This window comes from Rhea pennata, chromosome 1, assembly GCF_028389875.1.
Source record: "Rhea pennata isolate bPtePen1 chromosome 1, bPtePen1.pri, whole genome shotgun sequence".
Taxonomy (NCBI): domain Eukaryota; kingdom Metazoa; phylum Chordata; class Aves; order Rheiformes; family Rheidae; genus Rhea; species Rhea pennata.
In genome coordinates this window covers 186,782,391-186,790,471 of record NC_084663.1, presented here as the reverse complement: position 1 = coordinate 186,790,471, position 8,081 = coordinate 186,782,391, and positions in this window count along the sequence as shown.

The following is an 8,081-nucleotide window of genomic DNA, read 5'->3' as shown; positions in this document are numbered from 1 at the left end:
GCATGCTTGTGGTCCATGCCTACAAGCACTCAGAGAAAACACAGCAAGCCCGGGGAAGAGCACGGGTTGGGGACCGCTCTCAGAAGAGGATACGAGCAAAGACTCTCTGCTTTGCAGGGGAAGGTTACCCATGTGAACGTGAGCTGCAGCGTGCTACGAACTCATGGCTGGGCTACAGCCCTTTTCGTTCTTTAGTCATCTAAGAAAATAAACACATCTGAAAACTGGTAGAGAGTAGGCGAACCTTCTCGTGCTCCCATTACCAGATCTGTGGTAAGGACGAGCGCTGCTGGTACACGAGAGGGCTCTAAGGTGACTGTGGCTTCCCCACAGGAGAACTCCCAGCCTGCTGAGTGGAGAAGGATCTGGGTCCTTTGTGCTACCTGTATGTAGTGGCCAGGAGGGGAGGATAGGATCTGGCCATTAATAGTTTCAGATACTTTCCTATGTTTTTAATTACCACTTTTGTTTATTGCTTCTTCAACTCTCTTTTCTGATAAACTATCTGATTTGTAGCCAGTGGTACCAGTTTTCCTTTCAGTCAGTGTTACTCTACTGGAAACAAAAATAAAAGTTAACAGTTGAAGAAATCTGAAAAATTTTCTTGTGCTTCTTCTTCATAAATACCATATACTTCAGATTAACAGAAGAAGATTAACAAAGATGTTAATCAGGCTTTCTCAGCATCACATGGCCCAAAGTTTTCTATTTGTTTTCTTTATTTTGTCTTTGCATGATGACAAGCTTAAAGTTCCCATATCCAGTTTCTTTTTATTTGCAGCTTTTACTTTTTTAAAATTCACCAAGCATATAATTTTAGGGGAATCTTGCTCTTACTTCAGTGTTATTGCTGAACCAGCTTTCTGCTACTAATCTTCAAACTCTTTACCCTCCTTTCAGTGCTTTTCACAATATGATTACTCCTTTTCTGGATCTCTTCGATATACCAGAAGTACTGTACAATCATAAGGTCTTCATTTTAGATTTTTAAATCTAAGCTAATTTAACTATTTTAAAAGATTTTTGTTTTTTTTCTTTTTCTGATCACTGTCAGATCTAGGGCTGCATTACCTCTCACTACTACTTCCAGCTGTTTTAAGTACTATACAGAAATATCCTCCTGTAGCCTATTTTGAAACATATTTCTTGCACGTAATTCAAATTCCTCTTCTACATTTTGTTTTACACAGGTATTTTCATATACATAGCAGTATCCTTCCTCATAATCCTAGAGAAAGTCAAATAAAACAAACCTTTATCACAGTCTTCATGGATTCTGCATTTTCCATTTTCATTTGTGAAATTAATTCTGCCTCTGCTAACCATGTGAATTCCAGGATCTGCTTGCAGCATTGTTGTTTTATAAATTATGCTTCTCTCACCTTATCTTCCTTACGTAGAAAGAGACAGTTATATTCTATTTATATCTTAACCAGCCTTCTTTGTCATGCGATCAAGATCATTTCATGGAATTTGTAGTTTTATTGCATCACTCAGGACCACATATATGTAAACTGTGTTTATGAACAGAAAGATCTAGTTTTCCATATTTCCTGCAGGACTTTGTAGATGACTTATGTTTTCACATCTCAATGTAAAAATATTCATTCAACATTATTCTTCTCTTACAAGTGTTTCCCTATGGTTATATTCATCCAGTTATTGAAAAATCCTTCCTGTTTTGTTATTATTTCAAGCTATGCTTTCCTCACTACTCTTCATCTATTAAAAAGACAGACATCTTAACTGGTTATTTTAACTGAGATATAACCACCCCCAAATAGCAAACTGAAAAATATATAAACTTTGGTGTAAAAATCATTACATTTTCAAGCTACAACTGCCTCTTTTTTTAATTTTAATTAATTTTACTATTAACCAAGGGTAAAAATCTTAAAATTTAACACACAAATCAATAGAGTACTCTCAAAATCAGTTGATGCTTCCATGCTAATTTAAGTCAGTTTGATGAATTTCCTTGTAACAATAATATGCCAGTGTTATCCATTATTTGTCATAATGAATAAGACCTTATTTGACAAGTACCCTACTGTAAGATCAATACAACTATCCATCAAGTAGGGACTATTCAGGGTCCGTTATTGCAAAATACAGTTAATAGAAAGGACAAATCTTCAGTAAGCAGTGATGACAAATTTATACTATTTGAGGATACAGCCCAGAAAATCCTAATAAACAGGTTTTACATAGCTTTTAACACTCTTCTTTCTTTCTCTGGATAATTTCCATATGATTCATTTTTTATGATAAAATTAGTTGCCACTGATTCATTCTAGGAAAAAAGAAAAAACGTGCTGCTACTACTGTACAATACAAAAATTCATTATATAGATAACTGCTTGAGAGATTCCAAAGTTCCTCTGCTTCCTATTTCTGTGTAATTTCTTGTGTGTAATGCCATCTCTATGCTCAGCAAATGAAACTGGCAAGGTAGGAGCCTTTTTGATGACCTCAAAATTAGTCAAAACCCTGCTTATAACTGCACTGGTTAAAAGCCTGTGGGCATTACACATGATGCTTTCAGCCATTCCTCTAATCAGTCTCTAATAAGTTACTATTATATCATTACAGTGAGTATCAGAAGAGATTTCAGCATCATTGTTTAACATATCTAAACAAAGAAGTTCTGAACTTCACTACTTATGTTTAATCTTGTATTTAACATTCCTTTTAGAACATTGTCTCAAACCCAAAGAATCCAGATCATCTTAACAACATCCAGTATGGCTAACAAAATATGTAGGTATATACCCATCAGAAAACATTAACTTCTGTTACAGATTTCTGCTACAGCAAAGCATGATTTGCAAAAAATCCCCCACTTTTACTGATACTACCAGAATATACACTCCAGTTGTCTTATTATTTTCACTTTAACTGCTTACATTACTATCCATACAAGCACTCTTTGCATTATCATTTCTGTTTAATCCATTTGCAAATAAAATCTAAAACCTTCTCCCATACCATTTATGAATGCAGTACTATGTTTGCTTTAATTCAGATTCTCTGTTTAAGTTAGTATTCCTGTATTGAACCTTCTTTCTTAAGCCTATAGTTTTACAAGGATGTTTGTTACTGTCCATAATTATTTGCATTGATGCAGAAGGCAAGGTACTTTGATATTACGAAGAAATATGTGGCATGAAAAGCTTAAAATGCTGTTACTGAATCGTTAAATTTCTTATATTGCTTATTGAAAATGCTAAAAATAGCAGATCCATCCAGTGTTTAGAAGTAAATATATTCTTTAATACATGTGAACATGCTTGAGGCAGTATTTTAGACAAACAGATATATATAAAAGAGAGAGAAAAATGGATCAGTATTGAAGCAAGAGAGGTAGGAAAGTCCAGTGCAGAAAGAAACAGGTAAACTAGGCTGATAAAAGAAACTAATTAAAAAAGGGAGAAGACAGAAGGAAAAGCACTTAAGGAGAGAAAAGATCTTTAAGCAAAAGTACAAATCAAGAAAATATTACTGTAGGAAAGAGGAAAACAATTTAAACTTTTAATGAGTCTACAGCCTTTAAAAACTATCCCACTTTTCCCAAGGGAGCCATGTAGGTCTCCATTTTTAAAATAAAGACTAATGCTATATTTTCTTAAGTTGAAATGACTTTAATTAGGATTTTAGATTATTCACATTTGATTTTACATTTCTGTAAACATCTTAAAATTACAAGCTCATTAGGCAAGCAGCTCACTTTACATTAATGCAGAACAATACCTCTTGACTACACAAAACATTACAAATTCGTACAAGTGTTGTATTCTTCTTCTCTCTCTTCACTATAGTAATACCTCTCACAGAAAACACTGTTCTCAGCATCAAAGCAAAGAGTCAGCAATCTTGTACATCAGAAGTTGGGACAATATTCTCAACGTGGGAGGGAAGATGGCTAGAGAGGTAGCAAATGAAAAACTTCAGGAGAGATGCTTGCTAAAAAGGTCAGGAAAAGAAAGTAGGGAAAGATAAGATAACAAGATGGAAAAGGACTGGAAAAAATAGAAATATACAGGAAATAGAGACAGTAACAATTATACTTGTTCATTTTATAAAAGAGTACAAGAAGAACAACAACAAATAAAGGTGAAGAATTAGATGCCATTCTTAACCAAAAGAAAGAGGCCTACAGATAAACACTACTACAGTATGAAATTCTCTGTTATTCCTCTCTTAAAGTGAGATTTTGCTCACTTCACTTCAAGTTCGAGCTAGTCAATCCAAGGCAGGTTTCCTGTGCAGTCAGTGGAATGAAATGGGCACCTCCAAAGGGCGATTCATCCCATGCTAAGGTCTGAATCTCAGAGTATGAATCACATTTTCTGAAATGTAATTAATTTCTTGAAGTACATGAGGTATTTGCGAACCCAGTAGCATATGTTTAAACTGGATTTAGTTATAGATAAAAATGTTTGGACTAAAATAATCTGAGAAACAGCATATTTTCAACTTCTTTTACTCTGAACAAAGAAAAATTATTAATGGCCTTTAACTACACAGAAAATGCAGTGGTCTGTGCTGTTTAGTATTTTGTTATTACTGAACATTATCTCTGTTTACTATATTGAGTACAATGAAAAAATAAGTCTGATTCAGAACACAGAGTTCTTTTTTCTGTTAAGACTAGCTACATACTACTGATGCTTTAAGCATATTCACTGTAAGTAAGATCTGAGCTTGACATTACTAGAATTCTATATATTCCAGCCATTAAGCTCTAATTCAAGAAAGATCCCATTTATCTGATACTTACAATGGCCATTGCTGATAATTTGTTACTAAACATAGTATATACTGTTGTGAAAAAAAATGTTGAAAACCTATGTCTACAAATAGTCATGTGTATTTACATTGTATTTGTTATTTTAAATGAATTATAATTAGACAAAAGAGCCATGGTGAAGGGCTAGTTTTAAAGTTCACATGTAGTCCAGTCTGTGTGCAGGAAGCTCTAGAGTGGAGCAAGACTGCCATAATAATCTCCTTACACCACCTTCACCAGATTGCCAGCCCAGACACAAAAACAACTCTACTCTTAAGGAACAACTGCAGTACCAGAGCATAAGTAACTAGAAAAGAGGATGGAAAAGTGAGCTTTTTTGCTGGGCACTGCTCTGAGGAACTGGCAAACTACTCCAAAGTGACAGTTCACAGTGCACATTTTCTTGTTAGTACAGAAAATCTGAGAAACGTAATCCTGGGACAGTTCCATTCATACCTCATTGCAGAGCTAGGCATACAATGGTCCTGTGGACACAACGTTTTTAATGACTGTTTCTGAATACAATCATCCTGATATTGCATATTACTTGGAAACAACACAGAATGGTCAGTTACAATGCAATTTAAAAAGGTATCTTGAAAATCTATATATCGGCCCATTTGAAATGTGATTTTGCACTGAATATACATAACCTAAAGAATTACAGACCCATGTAACATAAAATAGCGTAACACGAATGCAAGGCAACATAACAGTACAAACTAATCATAAAATACAGCATGAAGTCTCTTTATTTAGCTCTTCTGAAAGTTATGTCTGCTTTAATTTCATTTTCCTTTTAGAATGAACATAAAGAGTACAGCTAGGACAGTTTTTCAGTCATCTTGTCTTCACTGAGTATCCTTAAAGACTGCTGCCCAGATGCTTTTCTGCAATGAAGCAGACACTGCTCAGGGAAAGCAAGTCGATCACACAGCAATTTATAACATGATTCTTATGCATCTATACTAGTTTCTCTATCAGCACAAATTAATACAGAGCTGTTCTACCTTCCAAAAAGTAGATGTTACCGCTCCAAAACTATCTGTGAATTGGCATTGTAAGGCTTCTCTCTGTTCCACCTATTTTCACTATTCTGTCACTTGTCTGTAATGCGGCAGTTTTACGCAGGACGCTACTCCACTGCGCATCAGCTGAGGGTTCAGTTACACTAAAGTGTCGCTCAGCGGGACAGTTAGGGTGTTTCATGCACACTACCAAGTGAATTTAAGAGAACAGAAGGTCCCTATTTCTGTATTTAAAAATAAGTTTTCTAGCATGGTAACACCTGAGGTTCAGTTGTAGCCGCTATAAAAATATCACTTTATTGCTCAGTTAAAAAGAGTATATACTTTCCTTAAATATTAACCACTCTGTAATACCCTATATATCATAGCAATCATCCACAAACCAAACACATAAACAAACAAACTAGTGTCTTAAACCTTTCTTGCCAATTTCCTAACTTATTTTATTTTGTTACAGCTCATGGATGAAATCCGCACACTGATGTCTAACATGTAATGAAAGCCAACGTAAGTAATCTATTGTTCTGCAGCTACATTTGGTTATGAATTGACTTTGCCTAGTCCAGCTGAACAATGACTAATTAGTGGCTAGGCTTTATATTTTTAGTAGAGTTTCTCATTCAGTCTCATTTTCAGTTTAAGTTCTGGCAAACTGAAGTGAAGCCAAGATAAACCTCTTCTTGATTTAGACAATCACATATACTTCACTATATACAGTACGGAAAGCAATTAGCTAAATACACTTTTTCTAGACTGCAGGGACCCAAATACCATATGGACATTTACAAGCACTTGAGAATGGAGGCCAGTTTTCTATTTCAGAATTATTACAATTAGCTTTTGCATTCAAATTTTGCCACTGTTAAGTGCTACAGCCCCACCCCCACCCCGAAATGTCAGTGACTAGCATTAACAGCACAAATAAACATAAACAAATAGCTCTGATTCCCAAGAATTTTTTGAAGAACTAGCTTAGAAACACAGATGACTGGGGCAGTCTTTTATATGGTAGGATAATGCATTTTGTGATCGAGGTTACCTCTGAAAGTCAATTTAAAGCTTTCCTTAGAGATAATGATGCTAAAGCAAAAATGCACAGACAGTAAAGGACAGCACAGCACAGCAGTTAGTCAGAAAGCTAAAGTCTCAGTCTTTGCATAAAGCATAACATGTCTGAACACTAAATAAAAAATGCTAGCTATCGATCCCCTTGACTCATCCCGTTTCACCCTACTGCTTTTCCTACACTCATTGCACTGTTTTTTCACCTTTCCTTCTGTAAAGGAATATCATTTCGTTCTCCTCATTTCAGTTGTTTTTTCCTTTCACATTTGCTTTCTCCTGTTCACCCATTTTCCCTGTACATTTTCCGAAATCCCCAAACTGAAAGTGTTACAGATGCAATCCGGGAGTGAAATACAAGTCCTGCATGCTTCCAGTGTGGTCAAAGAGAATTGTGCCACTCACAAGACTGCACTGAAGCAGTTTAGGAACAAAAACTAGGAATAAACATACTAATTTGACTTTAACTTGAGCCGGGCAGGTAGGAGCTGCTGCTGACTTGAAGCCATGCATATAAAAGTATGATGTGGCTCCAGGATTTAGTAGATCATCTCTTTCTATCAGAATAACAAGGCAGAAGTAAACATATTTCAAATTTTGCACACTAGTTTGTTATGCAATGGAAGTATTTTAAGATATGCATTTTTGTATATGTGTAAGTCAAAGAGGAATGAATTACATTTCAAGTGTTAATATTCCCTCTTCCGAACAAGTGTATATTACAAAGTTATAAAATCACCAGAATCAAGTTTAGCAATGAAAATCTTTTTAGATAACTGTAGTATTAGGAGATGGAATGAGATCACCATTCTGCAGAGAGCTCTGCTCACATAGCAAAACATACGATGATTTTCACCAGTCTGGAACTGTATCTTTATCTCTGATGAAGTATTTTTATGTGTAGCTATTACAAGAAGCGCATGTCTACTTCTCTCCTGCAGTAGCCATTTTTAAATCATGCAGTGAATATTTGAACAAATGAAATGATTCATGTCTTTAAATACTTTATAACCAGCTTATGATGAGATATTTAGAAAGAGATAAAAGTACCTAAACTTAAGAGCAGTATATTGAAAAAAGTAAATATTTTTGTCCTCTAACAATTCATAAACAACATTTATTACCTGCATCCCTGACAAAAATTTTTAAACTCTTGCTCTTCTGATTATAAAATCCATCTTTATAAGATTTTTTTTTTAAAG